The sequence below is a fragment of the Lonchura striata genome, chromosome 3, assembly GCF_050655825.1.
Source record: "Lonchura striata isolate lonStrDom1 chromosome 3, ASM5065582v1, whole genome shotgun sequence".
NCBI classification, from domain to species: domain Eukaryota; kingdom Metazoa; phylum Chordata; class Aves; order Passeriformes; family Estrildidae; genus Lonchura; species Lonchura striata.
In genome coordinates this window covers 110,075,272-110,094,854 of record NC_140705.1, presented here as the reverse complement: position 1 = coordinate 110,094,854, position 19,583 = coordinate 110,075,272, and the positions used below count along the sequence as shown (strand labels likewise).

The 19,583-nt window shown below is 42.6% G+C and overlaps 1 long non-coding RNA gene across 2 annotated transcripts in view; it reads right to left on the bottom strand.

The window, feature by feature from the left end:
- Positions 1-19,583, bottom strand: part of LOC144245984 (uncharacterized) — a 49,289-nt gene that overhangs the window by 17,798 nt on the left and 11,908 nt on the right. The window contains exons 3-5 of one of the 2 annotated variants that reach the window (XR_014954048.1): positions 15,231-15,373; positions 11,356-12,632; positions 10,325-10,412 (exon numbers count right to left, since the gene is read on the bottom strand). This is a non-coding gene — a long non-coding RNA (uncharacterized LOC144245984). The remainder of the gene's footprint in view (positions 1-10,324; positions 10,413-11,355; positions 12,633-15,230; positions 15,374-19,583) is intronic. The other variant, XR_014954047.1, reaches the window with a different exon arrangement.

Below are 19,583 nucleotides of genomic sequence, written 5' to 3'. Positions count from 1 at the left end.
GTTTGAACATGTTGTATTATATCATCATTTGACTTTAGGATGTTGGAATTTTTTTTATCAGAATTTGACACTGTCTACTTGACTTAAACACACAAAAAAAATGTAATAAAATCACCAAAAATGTCACACCTGTGAGCTTCAAAGCAGCACAAAGCTTGACTATTTTAACACCTTTTTTAATCTTACAGCAACTGCTTACCCATTGATTCAGCCTAGTCACCCAGGATCATTCTATCACTGTTGCTTTGAGTTTTAATGCATTTCTCTCTATACAGTAATTGAAAAAATAGATGTAACACAAATTTCATGGCCTCTGGTTAAGGCTTCAGAGCTTCCTTGTGCTCGTTGTAGTGCAGCTCTTTGAAAATGTATCTTGTTAATGAGAAAGAAGTAGGCTGCTGGTCAGAGCAGGTCTGCAAAGGTGTGGGGTAGTTCAATAAGGGAAAAATTCTCTCCTAAGGAAAGCATGGACAGAAGCTGCTTCATACTTCTGGTCTCAAGGTTTTGATTCAAGCACAGTGCCACAAGCAATGTACATCCAAGTGCTCCTCCTGGTCCAGGCTCCTATGTCCCCAGGGAATGCCCACCGTGGGAGACGTGTAGTAGTTGCCTGGTGCCTCTTACTCACAGCCCCATTAGAAAAATACAACAAAACAAACTCCTTGGCAAATGTGGAGCCATGTCCAACTTGTGACGGGAATATCCTGGAGTGGTGGCTGTGACAGCGGGGACGTGACTGGAGTGGGCACCCCTACAATTCCCTACAATAGTGACAGGAGCTGTGGCAAAATTTTCCCAGAGGAGAGACAAATCCCATTCCTGTCGTAGCAACATTCCCCACAGCAAAGTGCAGTTCCAGAATAGAAACCATTCCATGCCAAAGCAACAAAACTCAACATGTTGTGAAACAAGTTGCCAAAGCCCAGGATGTTACTTAAATACAGTAAGATTTTTTAAATTTTGCTCTTTATGTATCTTCTCTTACTGATGCCTATAGATTTTGACTGTTCCATTGAAGTGGTGTGCTTCAACAAATCCCACAGAGCAACTTGTGCTTTCAGGGCCCAGAGCACAGTTGTTAAAAGAGCTGACGAAGGAACCAAGGGACAGGTCTTTGTTTGAAAATCCCAAAACCATGCATGAAGAGGGTCTGGGGACAAAGATGCAGCTTGGGGGAAGACACAGGGTTAATTATGGGGGAAAAGGGCTGGCTCTGAGTGTCAAGGACTAATGGGAACAGGGAAAAGTGGTGCAGGGGAGGGGCAGCAAACTAGGGGAATCAATGGGATAACAGGGCAGAACACTGTGACAAACTGTGGCCAGTGGGGATCAGGAGAGGGGAGAACATTCTGGGGGAATACAAACCTGGTAAAAAGGGCTGAACAGGGGTGACATCAACTGAGTGAACCAAAGACACTTAAAACATTAAGCTGTGCCCACAGAGGCCTATGGGAGGGAGGGTCTTCTCACCCTAACCTTAAGAGGGGTGTTTCTCCTTGCTTCTTTCTGCCCCTCCAGGGTTGAAGTGTTGTAGCTCCAGTGGCAGGCCTTTGAGCCTCCATATTCCATCTTTGCTCTGGGAACAGGGAGGGAGAAAAGCTTGCTCTTTATTCCTTTTTCTTTCCTGGAAGAAAATGTGCCTTCTCTCCAGGTCATCTAGTGCATAAGCTATTTTAGAAATTGTATAAGATGGTTTGGAAATCAGCAGGCAGATCTACAGTAGCATTCAGATTCCTTCTTCATGTTGAATTTAGGATTACAGGGATCCAGGCATAATTTCATTTAAAAAACTAAAAGGAGAAAAGCTAAGCAGTCAAAATTAGTATGCAAAGTAGAAGCTGTATTTTTTTCTGTACAAATATTCATTTTACAGAAGATAAGTAGAAGCAGTATTCTTAATAAAAGTTTTTCCTTTTAACCAAATACTATTAAACCAAAAAGCTATTTGAAAAAAGATCCTAACCAAATATATCTGACAAAATATCCAAGACTTTCTTCTTTCCTTGCTTCTTCCCCTTCCTCCACCTTGTTTTCTCTCCTTTAAGTGAGTTGTTTTATTTTCTGTTCTTTTGTTGTCACATCTGGGGGGCCATTAGTGTTGTTTCCTTCAGTATATTTTAGACAACCTGGCAAAAGATGTATTGCAAAGCAAACTAAGATCCAGAAAAGCAACATGAAAGGCTAAAACAAGTTACTGCAAATTCAGTAAGATTTGGGACAGGAACTGGAGTCAGAGCTGGTGCTTGGGGGCAGCTCTGTGGGTGCAGGGTCAGGTCTTTGTTGGTCCCCTACCTTACCTGGGGGCAGGTTCACCATCCCCTGTGTCACCGGGGGCTCTGTCCACCCACCCAGGGCCTCCAGGCTCTGTTTGGAGCAAGAAGTAGCACACATCCCTGTGCCCACTCAGCAGGAACAGCTCCTTAAACAGAGTTGTTAAAATAAGCATTTATGTATCTGTTCTCTTCTTTTGACTCCAAATATAGTTTAGGAACACACACGGAGGACAGGATATCTGCAGGTGGGTGGAAGTGTCTGCATCAGCTTCTTGGTCAGCAATGCCCAAAGGTAGCTGGCAGCCTGAGCTGCTCAGCAGGCTGGAGAGGATTAACACATTCAGGGCAAAATGTAGATAAAAAGCTTTTTTTCCCTCCTCCTGTCCATGCTGCCTTTCTAAGTACCAGGAGAGTGGGAACATGTTAAAGAGACTGTATTGTACCAAGTGGCATCATTAAATTGCAGATGTGCCAGCAGATAATTTAGATAAAGACCAAGAGTCATATAAGAATTATCAGCCATGACTCCAAAGATGACAGATTGATCCCACAATTTCCTAGGAGGCTGCATCTGTGAACTCCAAACACCCTCTTTATTTTTTGCCCTCCCACTCAGCAACCTTCAGAAACAGGAGTTTAGGTCTCTTTTAAGTTGATGTGCTACAAAGGAACCAAAAGAAAGCCTCAAGGGGAATATATTGGCTTCAGCTATTTGATTCAGGCTTTTACATTGCTATTCTCTGCCCAGTTCTGAGAAAAATAAAACTCTTTTATCCTCTGATTCCCTACCTAATCAAAACTAGGCCATTTTACCCAAATAGCCAAGCCATGTTGCTTAACACCCATACTGATTTCAGCCCCCTGGGAGTCAGATCTGAGAGATTTTCCTTTAAAGAACTAGTCAGAAAGTAAATAATTTGTTATTTGGCTGTTGCTTCTCTTATGAAGCTTTGTCTTGGTTGCAAAATGTTACTCTTTCCATAAGGAAAATGAGTGGCACAGCAACATGAGCCCAGACAAGCATCCAGGAGCCTTCAGGTCTGAAGCAGCTTCCCTTAAAGGAAAAATGGATCCACTCTCCCCTTTGGTTGTTTTTGGCAGTGCTAGCAATGTCTTTGACAAACACTAGGTTAAAAATATAATTCAGAACCTGCAACTGTATTCTTGTATTTCTCAGGGTTTTTTTTTCCCCTAAGTGCACGTATAGACATAGGAAAGCAAAACCAACAGATGAAACAAGAGCATTACTGAAGATCATCGCACAGGGACCTTGGTAAATGAGCTTGTAGCACACCTTACTTTCTTGGCTTAGCATCTTACTACTACATCCCTTTTGCTTTAAAACACCAATAATTTCCAAAATTCACGTTAACATCCCTTGTGCCTGAGCAGCAGAGTCACCACTGGGGTTGCTGTGGCAAGCAAGATGTTCTATCAGTCAGGAAAGGAAAGTGCTGTGTAAACACCAAGTAATCCCTCAGACGACTAACAATGTTAGAGCAAGGTGAAAACCTGAAGTAGCTTTACCCAGTGAAATGCAGCCAAACTCCATTTCTACAGTTAATGGCGATCTGTGACTGCAGCACATTCAAATTTATTACTGTTTCCAGGAGCTACTCTTTATAGATTAAAATGCAAATTTTAATTTCACTCACACTGGAGTGCAGGTCAAGAGAGGGGATTCTGCCCCACCTGCAGGGCTGTGTCCAGCCCGGGTCCAGCACAGGAAGGACATGAAACTGTTGGTGTGAGGCCAGAGGAGACTTCCAAGCTGATCAGAGGGATGGAGCACTGAAGAAAAGCTGAGAGATTTGGGATTGTTCAGCTGGGAGAAAAGAAGGCTTAGGGGGGAATTTACTGTGGCCTTCAGTACCTGAAGGGAGCCTACAAGAAAGATGGAAAAGGACTATTCACAAGGGCCTGGAGTGACAGGACAAGGGGGAATGGCTTCAAGCTGAGAGAAATTAGGTTTATATTGGATATTCAGAATGAGTTCTTCCCTATGAGAGTGCTTAGGCACTGGCAACAGGTTGCCGGCTGGGTTGGATAAGGCTGTGAGCAGCCTGGTATAGGGAAAGGTGTCCCTGCCCACCTTTGGGAGATTGAAACCAGATGAGCTTTAATGTCCCTTCCAACTCAGGCCATTCTATGATTCTGTGAAATCCAAACCCACTGGAGTGACTTCAGTGACATTATCCTGATTGCCTTAACCTGGACTGTAATCATTCTCTTCACACCACCACAGCTGCAGCTCACACTGTCACTGGAACTTACCACACCCATAGATGTACCTTACACTTTTAAAAAGGTCTTTGACCAAATAATCTTTTTACCCCACTGCAATAAAATCACTTGAGAATTTTCAAGACACTCAACTTTCCAGTCAACCTGTTGGATGTCCTTTCTGAATATTGAAATAGGTGACTCCTAACAGCATGGCATGTATGAGAACATTGGGTAGAACCTGTTTCTTGCCTATTATTTGAGAGGGTTTTTCTTCATCACACCATTTCTCACCTTGAAGCGATACACAGAATAAATAAATAGACTCTACAACCTGGTGTAGTTACAAAGTGGGTATGTATTGTCAGCACCTGGCACAAGTGAGAAGTTTCAAAAATTTGGATTTTCTTATGCCCTATGTACCATGGCAGAGGTTTCTTAAGTAAAAGGTTAAATTCAACACGTAAATCTACAAGCTAAAATACAAATGCTTAATTCATTTTCTTAACTTAAGTGAACTTCAAAAATCTCTGTTTCAACCTGAGTAACTGTGTCATGCAGATGCTCTGCCTGTGTGTTCACAGGGCAAAATAAAGTCAGTGTGCAACATTTCACAGCCAAAATAACTAAATGGTGACTGATGAAATCCTCATCCAAGAGACTATTTCTGGCAGGTCCCTGAGGGCTGCTTATTTGGCCTATGCTGCTCAGTATCACTGTCCATGGTTTAGGGAGGAAAAAGAACAGATCCAAGTGGTCGGAATCTGTGCCATTGATGATCCCAAGATTGTAGAAAGTCTCTGTCTTTCAGCCCCGCTGCCAAAGCAGAAGCCATAATTGGTCTGTGCTGGTTTCCAGGTTGTTTATTCTGTTTATCTCTCACATGTTCTGCTGCCCTGCCCAGCTCTGTCCTGCAGGGCAGCGTGTGGGGCTCTGCCCTCAGTGGGATGTGACAAACATTAAATACCAGAAACTCCCTGGGCTGGATTTACAATAACGTGCCAATATCTGTCACCTACGTTGGACAGTGTGTCCCCAGCCTGAACCAACAGAAAAATGCCAACACCACAGTGAAACATGGAGGGCATGAAGAAGGAGAAAAAGGACAAGGCACACCCAATTTCCTCCATCTTGTTGGACCCCTTATCTAGAATCCTAAAATTTTACTTTTGCACCCATGCCACACTTAATTATTACTGATATCAAACACTTAGAGCTGGTAATTCATGCTGTAAGATTGAAAACTCTTTTCCATGGACAGAGATCACAGCCAGTGTCTCTGGGGGCTCTGTCCAGGGGGGTTCCTGACCCCTGCCAGGGTCCCAGACCTGCCAGGGCAGCCAGAGGGATGCTCTGGATTCCCACACAAGTAACCAATAATCATGTATCCCACATGATATATGACACACATACATGCAGTGACAGAGGAATTCATAGGAGAATAAATAACAACAATGTCTAGCCAAGTAAAGAAAGGCAACTGCTAATGGAGACACCTTTTAAGTTGTTCAATTCATAACTAAAGGAACCTACTGAGAATTTCCAGCCAAGTGGCTGAAAAAAGATCCTGCTGCTTTTCTTTGTCAAAGAGGGGATCAGCTGTCCACTGTTGTGCTGTGCTTAACTCTTACCCCATAGCCTGGAGGCACCAAAACCAAGGGAAAATGTGGGTATGACAGCCTGGTCAGAGAGCGAGAAAACCAGGTAAGTTTTCTCTGGGCCGACTTGTGAGACTTTAGGGAGTTGTAGAGAAAAGGTGAGTCACTATAAACAGCTTGCAGGTGGTGTTTTCCTACTCTCTGTTTTCCTGTTTTTCTCAAGGATTGTTTATAAGAAAGGTGTTTTTGTTAATTAGCAAGTTAGGTGAAATGTATTGATTAATTGACCAATTTATAGACTGTATTGGAACAGTCTATAAAAAGAGAGATGTTTGCAGTAAAGCTGCTGCTGTGCAAACCAGCCTTCTGGTGAGTCTGTGCCATTTGTTACTCAAGAAAAACAGGAGAACTTGAGAGCAGTCAACCAGGAAAAGGAGATCAAGTGAGGAAACTGATGGGTGGTAGATAAAAGAGGAGAAATCCCAGGAAGAGAGACTTTTCATATCTCCATCAGCAGGTCAAAGGGGACACTGAAGCAAATGGTGTTACCTAATCTAGTAATACCATTTTTTAAAAATTAGTATTCATAAACAAAACAAAGCAGAATTTTTCCCATCATTAAATTAAAAATATGATTACTTTAATTTTTTTCTATTGCTGTGAAAATTTTTGCAATTAATTTCATTAGCCCATTCCTGGTTATCAGAAGCTCCTTCTGATGGCTGTGCCTGTTTAAAGGATGCATCCAAGCATTACAATACATAGTTTAGTCCATGAAATCTTGCATATAAACCTCTCAGTCTGCTGTGGACTATCAGACATGTTAAAACAAACTCTCAGCCTTCATTTATTGACAGGCTTATCCTCACTGTAGTTACACAAAATGTTCATTTTTGTCTTTCTAGTAGCTTTCATTTCTCACTGCAGAATAAATGATGCCTCAGCTTCTTAAAAACCTAAATGTATCTCTGATCCTGTTTCCATAAACTTTAACCATTAACATAGAAAATAGTTTAATAAACCAAAGTTTTACAGTCTTGTTGCCTCATTACAGTTGTTCCTCAGCACCACAGTGCTGCTAAGGCATTTCTCATCACTACATAATTTTCAGGCTGTACACCTAATGTCCCACCAAAACTCTGCTGCTGAATCACAAATCAAACACCAGCCCTGCCAAGCCTCACTCTCTTCCATCTTGATGTGTAGTGGGAAAACACAAAATTACAGAATCATTAGGTTTGGGAGGGACCTCCAGAGATCATCCAGTCCAACCTCCTGCCAAGGCAGGATCATCTGGGGCAGGTGTCACAGGAACACATCCAGGTGAGTTTGGGATGTCTCCAGAGAGGGAGACTCCATGACCTTTCTTGGCAGCTCTGCCACCCTCAACATAAAGGAACTCTCCTTCATGCTGAGAGAAACTTCTTGTGGCTTAGTTTATGGCCATAAACTAATCATAACATGAAGGTGTGTCCATCTGATCACAGACATTTATACTCTTTCCCTTTTCTCAGCACACCAAACAGCCACACATCAAAGGTCCCTTTACGACCCATTTCTAGGGTCAGGAATGCAAAGTTCAGACTTTTCACAGTTCAGAGAGAGAGAGAGAGCACACTCATGTGCAAGCTGGCATGCACGCATGTCCAGACAGGATTTGCAATAATGCACATTGTATAGATTCCCAGAAGCAGGCAATGCACATTAAACAGACTCACAGAACCAGTCTAGCAGACCTCAGTAACTGCTAGATACAACTTCAGTTGTGTTCATCCTACTCCTTATGATGTTTGGTCAGGGAAACAGAAGCTATTTTGTGAAAGACAGAAGACAGCTGAAAACCTCCAGACTTGAATGGTCTTTCCACAGCTGGCAAGAGGTGGGCAAAGCATCAGAGTTGTGGAAACCAGTGTGGCATGGCTTAGAGACAGCACGTGTGGCACAAGCAGGGGCTGAGCCTGCACTCCCAAAGTGGCCTTGGGTTCACCTCCTTGCCCCAGCTATTCCAGGGAGCACCACTGCCTAAAGCCCTCTGCCCTGCACAGCACGAGACCCTTTCTGGCCTTACCAAATGCCAATGCCAACCAAAGTCAGTCTGGACAAATTAAAATTTCTTTATTTTCTCATTGTAAAAGCATGCTTTGAGCTTTCCACCCAATTTCCATGCACTCACTTCTCCAGTTCTTTAAATTTTGTAGCTACAAGACCAAAACTTCCTGGACATTTCCTTGCATGTCTTTCCACTGGTCTTAAATGCTAATGTATTGTATAACTCTGCTGTTTGCCATGGGACCCTTTACATTATTTAAGGGCTGCCAGTCAGGTGTGAACCTTTCCATTGATTTACCATTCACTTCTCATCCTCTCCTGGATGCATTAGGCAGCTGCAGCCTGCCACTGGTATTGAAGAATAACAATTCTATTTGTTTGAACCTGACTTAGAGCTGCTCGCTTTTGCAGCCCATATAATTCTCCTTACAGTGGTTTGTGTGACATTAATGGCAAAATAAATAATTCAGCATGGTTTTCACCCAAATGTAGCCTTGTCAGAGACTAATGTACAATATTTGCTAGCTTATTTAACAAAACAAGCCCCTGAATGATGCTTTTAAGGCTGAAACTCTCATTTTAGTGGAATTTGGTGGCAAAACTCCCCCAAGACCCAGGGGTAACAAACAATCACAATCTTCCCACTCTTGCTCCTGCCAACCCACCCTGTCATTTAGTCCTGGTATTTATACTCTGCACCCACCCAGTAGGTCTTACCCTGCACATCTTGGGCTGGCTTTTTATGGAGCTGCACTTTACTTGCAGGGGCCATAAAATGAAGCTGAACAGCACCAGGGATGTCTGCACAGGGTAATTAGGAAAAAAGAGAACACTTAGTTCCTTAATGAGACCTGACAGTGAGGCTTCAGGAATGAAACCACTCCTCTTCTTGCTCTCAGGGTGGTGGGTTTAGTAACACACCAAGGTACTTTAAGCATTTCATGAGGGCTGCTTGGCTACAGGAGCTCTATAACAGAATCACTATTTAAAAACAAAAATCACTATTTTTTTGGACATTCATAACAAAGTTTACAGTACCTTCACTGAGGCCAGGATATGCTTCTCAATACCCACTCTACAGCATGCTTTTTCTCCATTTCTCATACACACATTTCTACTTGTCCTGTGATCATTAATACTGTCCTCAAGCTGCTGTGCTAAAACTTGCATCAAGAGCTGTAGAAGTTATGCATAAATGAACATTCCTACCACAAAAAAATCTTGCACCTTTCCCTTAAAGCAGTGCTGCTTTCCCTTAAAAGTGTATTAGTTCAAAAATTATCTCAGGGTTGACTTGGGAGTAAGACCCTTAATTCCTTATGACTTTATATTCACCTTCTTTTCTTCTTTTTCCAGGAAAACCACTTAGTTTGTCTGTAGGCAACACATTCAGAGACAACATATATATAATACCAAATTATTCTCCCCTGGAGCAAGGTCAATTTGATATTCAGATTGGCTTCTCATTCATCCTGGCACTGCAAAGTGATTTGGTTTTCTTTCAGCTTCAATTTACCTAAACTATGGGTATCTGATTTTTGATTTTGCAGACTAGACTGCTGTCCAGGGTGTTTTTTTCCTCATGTTCATGGAGTATATTTTTCCTGTCACACAACTACAGCTTCTATTTGCAAAGACCACAGTGTGCATGGGGTAGTTGGTTAAATAAAGCCTAATGAGTTCTCATGGAGAGAGGAATCATTAAAGTTTTTTATATCAAAATAATTAATTTCCTATTTAATTTAAAATAGGACGGTAATGAATAGGTGATACATTTCAAAGTATATTCTAAGGAAAATGGTTAGTGGTTCCTTTGGAGCTGGAAATTATGCTCCAGGAAAGGGATGCAACTGGCCCCAAAGGCAACTGTGATTATGAAGGAAAAACCCAAAAGGATGCATTGCTTGTCTCTTGAGCAGACAGAGGGGCCTAGAAAATTTCCTTAAAATCAAGAAAACTGACACAGTCAGGAAATCAGTACTGGCCTCATAATGTGTCTGATACAGAAACAAAAATCAAAGTGGTCTTTTTGTATAAATCATCCAAGAGAACACCTGATGGCACAGTGGAGCTCTTGCAAAATGTTTTACTCCTGCCCATACACACAGTTTTCAGCTTGATTTGCTCAGTACCAGCTTTAGTTTAGCTGTTCATTTAGTCTGAATTGCACACAATACTTACAGAGGCATACATGGGATTGACACGAATGCAAATTAATTCCTTAGATCTGGAGTTACAACAATGACACCAGGAAATAAATTCTCAAGAGCTTTAAAATAAGAAAAAGAGAGAAAAAAAAAGCAATAATTGTTGCCTTTTATTTGAGTTACTGATATTTTCAGCTTCGAAAAACATTACCTCAGTCAACTCTCTGCACTAAAGTTTTTTACAGCATGAATAAAGTTCTTCTTTTACAAATAAAAAAAGTATTAATCCTGACATAGCAGCTCTACTATCATATTAAAGGCGCCTCCCTTTAGCTCAGGGTAGAGCTATTCCAGATTAGAGAGAATTTTCATTGGAACCAGAGGCTGGCTTGCACTTTTCATTTCCGTGCAGCACAGCAGGCAGGAGCAGCTGGCTGGGATCCTTGAGGAGCAGTGCTGTGCTGCTGATGGATTGGCTGCACTCAGCAATGCAGCAATTCCCAGTGATCCCAAACACTGCAGCTCAGCAAACAGTGCCCAGTGCCTGGCTGGTTTGGCACACACTGTGGGTGCTGCTGGATCCCCTGACAAAGGGAGGGAGAGGTGGAGCTCACTGCAGGTGCTGGCTCCTTGCAGCAATAGCTATTTTGCTCCTCTAAAACAATCACTGGGAGGCTTTGAAGGCTGAAATCTGCTGGGACTTAAGCCTGACAACAAGAAGCATTTTGCTGCTTTGCTCCCAGCTCTCCGGCCCAGCTGAGACATCAGCACCCCACATTTTCCTCTTCATGCCTCAGTTTCCCTTGCCCGTCAGCTTTGGGGCTGGAGAGGATGGTGATGATGCTTTTCAAGCCCTTGTGCCAGCTTGATCACAAAGATCAGGGTGACTCAGTGATGGTGTGGAAAAGTCACTTGCTTTTTAAACCCAGCATCCCTGGCACCAGCTGAGCAGTGAAATGCTCACAATGAAATGCTGCCATGGCAAACGAGGCACAACCACCACATTCTCCAGCAGAGTCAAGAGTCAATCCTGCTGCCAAACCCATGCACAGCCTCCTTCCACACCTCAGAGACACTTGGGATGGCTTTGTCAGCACAGCACAACAGTAGCATGAATAAACACAGAGAGTGTCAAAGATAGCAAGGTGAAGCCAGCACAGCCAGCCCTGCTCTAAATGCTGCCAGAGTATTTATAACCTGAGTATTCTGCCCAGGGAGCTGCAGCCTAATTTAGGCTCATTTTTTCCTGCTTACTTTCCTCTCCTCAAACACATTTCTATCATTAATCATCAGACTATCATACTTCCAGTGTCCTGCACTTGTATTTCTTTTTGTAGGCACAAACTGTCCTCCCAACTGTCCTGGAGCAGCTGACCTGGTCACCTTTCCTGCCAACACTCACAGCTCCACAGGAGCAGCCCCATGACAAGGAATACATCATTCCCAGGTCTGTGCACACGCTTGAACAAGGCTCATAGAAGTGGTTTCACACAAGAGGCTGCCCAGCCCCAGCTGTATCCTCCCATCTTGGTTTTCCAGAACTATTCCTACTCTTCCAGTCATTTTCACCAGACCAGAAGTTGGTCCTGCTCTGCGCAAGTGATTGTGCTGCTCTTTTTATCCTCCCCAAGCTCAGCCAGTGCAGTTCTGTGCCCTGGCACAGACACTAAACCCAGGGGGATTTTAGGAAATTAACTGGCAGCCATGAGGCAATGGGAAAGGACTTCTCAGCAAAATCAGCACCAGATCTGAAGCAACATTAAAGTCCTGACAGGAGCAGGCACACTAAACAAAGATAAGTGGAATGCTGCAGGATGGCATTTTGTTAATCAAAAAAAAAAAAAAAAAAAAAAAGGCAGAGTTTACTGAGTGGAACCACTGACCCTTGCTGGCACTGGAATGGGAAAAATTATCAAAATGTTTTTTATTTTGTATTTCAGTAAAGTAAAGGTATTAAAAATCAAGTATTTAAAAGGCCTCAACACTACCAACAAAAATCAAAGACTTTTTGTTTTGCTAGCTAAGAAATAATTCAGTTACTGACCCAGCACTAACATGAGGGTAAAGAACCAGAGCGTTCCCTGCCATTGGCATGGGGGAGATTTAGGTAGGTAATTCCATTAGCACTCTGGAAGTCCCTTCACATAAATCTTTGTGGCAATATTGAGGAAATGAGGCATCAATAATATAAGAAATTTGGTTCCTCAGCTCCACTTGAGGATTTCAAGCAAGGACATCTCAGGTTGTCCACCTCTGCCAGGCACAGCTTGGGCATCTCTAAATCTTCATATAGGGTATGGGCCTGAGGTACACTATAGTGGTTTACAGGTCTCACAGGGGCCCTGGAAGAAAGGAAATGCAAACCTTTGGCAAGCACATTTCTCTCCTTCTCAGGATTTTTCAAGAGAAAACAATTTCTATTTGTGCTCCTTGTTTTTCCTATGTGGAATGTGTTTGGAGAATTGTTTACCTGGAGTGAGTGCTTGTTTGGATTCTGGTGAGGATTGTTTGAGCCTAATGGCCAATCCAACCCACCTGGGGCTGGACTCTCAGAGAGGGTCACGAGTTGTGTTAGAGTCAGAGAAAGTAGTATGGAGTTTTAGGATCTTCTTTTTTATATAGTATATTAATGTATTTTAGCATAGTTATAATAAAGAAATCATTCAGCTTTCTGAATTGAGTCAGACATCATCATTTCTTCCCATTTACATTATAAACCCTTGCAAGTGAGGAGAAACACAAGTGCCATTTCCTCAGCATTCACAAATTCGGATGCTCTTATCCGCTGTGCATGAACTTACAGAGTTAAAAGGAAGAGAAGGAGTTAAACATTCAGGAGTGAGCACATCTGCTCCATTCAGGGAGCTTTTGACTCTGCAACATCCTCACCAGGTAATTCTGTGAAGGCTCTGGGTATCACAGCCATTGTTTCTTTTCCTTATCGGCACCGCACACCGCAGCGCTTCCCAGAGAGGGTCCCCCCGGGATGCTGGGGATGCTCACACACACACAGCCTCAGCAGGATGAAAATGCTCCCAGCCTCTGCCCATCTTTCTGCACCCTCTCTCTCTGCAGACTTGCATAATGAGGAGAAAAGGAACAGGTTTTGCTTTTAAGTTAGGAAAATAGTACGGCTGCTGGGGGAAAAATAAAGAAAAATAGGACAAAGGGAAAAAGCTGGATGCTGTTCCTGTGGTGAGGCTTCCCAGGAAAGCTCTGTCTCTTGGCCTGCTAGACCTATACAGAGATAGGACCTGCCAGATAAAACACTTCATGTTTCCCAGCATCTGCTGCTACATAATCACACCAATCTTGTTTAAAATTGAAATCACAAATTATGCCAAATATTGGTCTTACTTAAAAAAGACAACCTCGCTCCAGTGCCTCAAAGGGTGAATAAAACAGCAACTACCTGAATGAGAGACACCTACTGTCCTGCAATTTCTGTGTGCAAGGCCACAAGGTCCATCTCCCATGGGAAGACAGGAGTTCAGCAGACTGCAGCTGAAGGAAAGGACAGCAGACAGCCAGGGCTAATGGCCAGGGACCACAGAACCCTGCACATATTCTCTTCTTCAGTACCTGGAAGGAATTTTTTTTCCTAATTGTGAATGGAAAGGAATGTTGTGGTAGATGAGTTTTTTTTTTGTTTGTTTGGTTTTTTTTGGTTTTTTTTTTTTTTTTTGAAGATAGTGGAAGGAAAAAAACAGACCAAAATAGCAAGTTTAGTTCTTGGTGTCTCTTCCTTCTGACCTACCAATGCTCCTCACTTATGACTTCCACAATTTCAAATGAACTTCTGATTGTGCATCAATCCTTCAAGAGAACATTAAGGGAAGATACACCTGGACAGCTGGATCACAGATCCAGCACTGTTCTGCTGGCCTGCTCAGTTTAAACTTTGATCCTCTTCTCAGTGTAAGATGTAAATGTAGTTAATAAAGGAAAATTTTTCTCCCCTCCCAGCCAAATCCTCATATCCTGGCTGGATATGAGTCCACATCTCAACCTGGCAGTCACAACTTCCCCCATGTTGTGCTACCATCACTGCACTAAGCCAAGCAACTGAAAGAAAAATTGGCATAAAGCACTCCCTTTCTATTCAGCAAAGTTTGGGGGTTGGTTTTTTGCTTTCCCAGTGCCATGACTGCTGGGGAAGAAAAGCTTTGCAATAAGCTCAACCTTTGCAAGGGGCCCAGAAGATGCAACTGAAGCTTTCATGGTCCATCCCACCCTTCCATCTCCCAACCAGGCCTTTACAGACATGGATGAACACAAGTCCAGCAGCAATTACAGAGCTTTGCCTCCACACAGGAGACATGCAGGTGCTGTGGCTGCAGCTGTCCTGGCCCAGCTGGGCTAAAGGCTTGACTAGATCTGCTTTGAGCAGTGCTGTGCCTCTCACCAAGCACCCAGAGCTCTGTTAGAGCAGGGCTTGGATCAGCTCACACCCCCCCAGAGCCTCCTCTCTCAACATGTTTATCATTTGGGGCTTTATAAACCATTTTTTGCAACTATATTGGCAGCTCAAGAATTTAATTGCATGTTTCATGATATTGGGTGGCGGTTTTAATGAAACTTGCTTCTCCTGGGGAATGAAGGGATCCCACTGTTCATACAAAATCAATTAAATCTTCTAATTGCACCTGCAACCTGAGAATACCCAGCAAGAAAATCCTCAAGGATGGGAATCTGAAGGTAAATAAAAAGACCCTCTTCTTTCCCTGTGCAATTTTTGTGTAAGAAAATGCTCTCAGGGTTTTCAAACTAATGACATGGGAGCCTGAGTCACACATACAAAGCCTCAGTTTAGAAACACTAACATTAATACAGAACCAGCTGGCAGAGAGAGATGATAACAATGGCTTTAAACATTAATAATGGCTTGTTTTTCTCCTAATACTGAGATTAAAGCACTTGGAAGCAGGTAAAACACATACCTTGTCAGCAGCCATTGGAAGCAGGGTGACACGAGGCAGTTTGGCAGCCAGGCAGAATTCCCAGTTGCACCCCTTTGACATTGCTGTATTGCCAGGGTGTGAATTCAGTAGGATTCAGGGATTACAGGGCAGCTCTGGAGTATCTGCAATAGAAGAAAAACACACCTGAAGTTTAAATGACAACTAGAGCACTGTGAGTTATAACAAGTTTAGCTCTGGAAATTAATATCCTACGCTTTCCTAAATCTTGGAGCCTAGGAGTCAGTGAGGAATAAAACCTGCAGTATTTATGATTTAATGGGAAAGGGTTTGTTTTCACAATTCCAGCTGGCTTGCAGAGGATGGGAATAAGGATGGCCAGAGCCTCATATTCTAACTGTAAATGATGATTACTTTCCCCCATTGTTTTCTGTTAATTAAACTCAAGTTGAAAAGGCAGTTTTCCTCATATTTACACACCCACACAGTTAATTGGAAGTAAAAAGATGTCTATTTATGGCCAGGAGTGCTACCCCTATTTGGGAGAAACAGGTTATTGTGCAAAATTCATGTAATTGGTTTCCATAGCCCAAAGCATATCAGGAATAATTTCTTATAGCAGAGGAGTAGATTTATGCTGAAATGTCCCTTGAAATTTCTCATTCAAAGGCTGATGGCTCTAATGATTGCCTTCAAATTCCTACCAGTAAAAGTCTATTCAGAAAAGAAATTCAGCGTGCAATTTCGCAAACAGCTGTACGCTCCCAGCCTTCAGCCCCTAATCTAATCTGGGCTCTAATTTCTCTTTGTGTAGACTTGCAAAGTGCACTGGCTCGATCTTAATAAGCCCATTAGCACAAGGAGATTTGCTCAGGCCTACAAGTGCCTGCAGAAGGAAAGAAATGCTGGGTGCTGTCAGATGGCACTGGGCCAGCACCATCCTCACCGTGGCATTCAGGGATAAAGGGATACTTGGATTTTCCCTCTTCCAGCAGGCTCTGGCTGACTCCAGCACACAAACCTCAGTCCCAGCTCAGTGCCTAGATGGGCATGCTGAGCCAGAATGGGGAGCTGCTCCCCAGGCCTGGGAGAAGCTCCCTCTCCCCAGGCAGTCAGCATTTCTGCTGATGCATTCCCTGCTGAGCCAGAGCGACCTTGACACAGCGCAGGAGTGAATTCCCTGCTCTTCCATTCCCCCTTCCCCTGGGGATGAGCCACCCACATTCTGCACAAGGAGCTGCCTCTGATTAAATTGAATCAAATGTCTGTGTTTACGAGACATTTTGACCGACAAATCATTTTCCCTGTCAGATTGAGATACGGCAATGATGATAACTCAAATTTCTCTGGTCAAATGGTTTTGGAAAGCTTTCCTGCCATTACAGTCTGTGAATGTCAATGGGTTTAGCTAAGTGCAGGCAAAGACTGATGGCAGCACTTTCTGCATCTCGTTTTCCCACCGGAGTTCTCTGTAATGCTGCCTGGCAGGTCTGCCCCAAGAAAGGAGGCTAGAAGACATTGGACATTATTCTTATGATTTGCACTATATTGAATTTATCTTTGCTTTGCCCATTAAAAACAGGTTGCAGAAGATACCCCTATGAGTTAAACACTGAATTAATTTCCTTCTGAAAAGAGAGATGTACCTGGAATACTGCAGTGTCTAAGCAACTGAAGTATACTTCCAGAGTAAGTAATGACACTACTATTAAAAGAAAATTCAAAACAACATCATTAGAAAACATAAAACCCTGTAACAGAATTACAACTCATGAAGTAAATGAGTGAATGCAAATCCTGACATTGAGTCTTGTTTATCTGACAGCTGTTTCTGGAACAGGAGCCCCAAAATTCCTCTGGTACCCTTGTGGGAAAGTCCAGGAACTTGCCACTGCTGCCACATTTAGCCTGCATCATCTAGAGACAGCTTTAAGTTACATTTTGAAGCCTTGCTTTGCAAGCATAAAAGATTGAACTGACTGTTTTTGCTGTTTGAACCCTTTCATCCATCTTTAAAAGAGAGAGAGTGTGGCAGTTCTGCTTAGCATAAAGCAACAAAACAGGTGAGGAGGGCTCAGACATTATGTTGAACTACTATCCATCACTCCATATGTATTTTAAGTATGGCTGTACTGCCTCCTTCCATGGCTCCTTCTCTGCTTATTTTCTTTTCAGGGAGACATTACAAGGAAATGACGAAAGCAGAAAGGAAGAACAAAAAACAAAAACAAAACAAAACAAAAATCCAAAACAAAACAAAAACAAGGCACAGCACAGAACACTCCTCTGCATGGAAGGAGGAGGAAAACCTGGGAAAGAGTACAAGGCTGAATAATGCAGTGGGGAAAAAAATACAGCAGTTGGATTTGCTGGGTGAGAAAGGAATATAACAGCAAACTGAAAACTAGCCCTAAAAGACCATTCCTGGTGGAATTTAATGGAAACATGAACAAACTAAATGTTGGTAAGAATACAGTGTAAGTAAAGCAACAGGGTAAACAGGCAGAGCTACGGTGAAAGAACACAGATAATTCCCCTTATGAAAAAAGACAACGTTTTTGTTGGAGGAAAGTAGCAAAAGTAGCAAAGACTATTGACAAAGCAATTTCAACTAGAAGTCACTGAAACCACTGGTAGGTTTTGCAGTGCCTTACATAGACTGTACCAGACCCTCAGCCCTTCTTGAGCAAATAATTGGTGGCATGAACCAGGTGGGCAAACAGCCATGGGCTGCTCTTATGTTATCTTCAACAATGTGAAAATATTCCACAATGTAGAATTTAAGATTCCTCATTCATGCCTAGTAATCACCATGTTTATCCATGCGAAGAAAACTGGCCCAAACTTACTTTGTAGTCAGGAAACTGAGAGATGGAACCAATTCTTATCCAAGCAGTAAGACTTGTTGCAAAGATGGAAAACCTTAGAGGAGTTCAGGTATTTGGAGATAATGAGGTGTCAGGGGAATCACTTTGCTTTCATTCCCTCTCCAGCACCTTCTGTACAGAACAGGCACCCAAGAGAGGAGCTCCTTGGCAGGAGCTGACAGGAGGGTCAGGGACAACTGACCAAATTCTAGACTTCATGCAGCTGAAGGACTGCTGAAGGTACCAAGCTGTGTTGGTGAATGCTGGAAATGTGCTACTCTTTGATAGCCACCAGTTAGCAAAATATCCCCACTTTGGTCTAAGTGTGTACAAACAAAACCCTTCAGATGAGTCACCTTCCTCAGGTACTTCTGTCTACAGTCAGCAGGAGTTTTCTCTCACCCCACCACAGCCATTATCTGCAGCGAGACAGGCCTACTTGCTAAACAAAAAGTTTGTGCCAAGAGAGAAACTTAATCATTCCTACTGCAGACTAAAGAGGGTGAAGGGATTTTCTACATCTGGTGAATTCACCACTGTACCCTGCTGTGGCAGTTTTCCCCCTTCTAATAAAACTTTGTTATCCCAGAGGCACTACCACCACTGCTATAGTCTTACTTTTTAAAAAGAAATTAAAAAAAAATCTTCTCTGCTGTAATATTTCATAAACAACAAATGCACTCTTGATGGTACAGTAAGAAAACTCTCCAATTGCTTCCAGAGCCAGAGAGACTGATAGATCTTGCCACAGTCTATGGGAACTCAGCCTTCATTAGGTCAAGCTAAATTACCTTACAAATAACTTCTCCTCTACCCACAGCTCCTTGATTCTGAGCTGATATATTATGCAGCCATTAATCAGCTCCAGGTCTGGTCTTTGCTTTTGACTTCTAGAAGGTAAACTTATTCCATGCTGTTCCTCTTATTGAGTTTCTCAGATACATTCATACTCATAAAATAAAAAGTTAAGGGGAGAAAATCTCATTCCCTACTAAGCACTGATGATTTCTCATGCTTCATGAAAGATTGAACACACCTTTTAATAAATTTGTTTGTAATGCACCAATTTCATTTTGCCTCCTCCCAGGGAAGTAGATTTCAATTTGATGAGCTGGAAGACATGAGAGATTATTTATGGCTGCGTGTCTGGGTCTGTAGTCAGCTGCAGAGCCATAAATTTGGAAGACAGCACAGTAACTGATCTTCAGTTAATTTCCTGGAAAGTCTGAAAACTTTGTTCTGGGTGATCGCTGACAAATATTTAATAACAATAAAATGACTCAAGATGGCCAAACCCAATTTGTTAGTTTTGATAAAGATAATTTTTATCAGAGTTCTGCAGGACTTCTCATCCAACTGATCCAACTCACTGATCCAACAGCATTCCCTATATATAACCAGTGAAAATTCACTTCATATTCTGATCAGATTTGTTTGGCCTGGAGTCCTGTAGCTGTGTTTAGCTCGCAGATGCATGTCTTTACTAGAAATACCTTCATATCCAAGG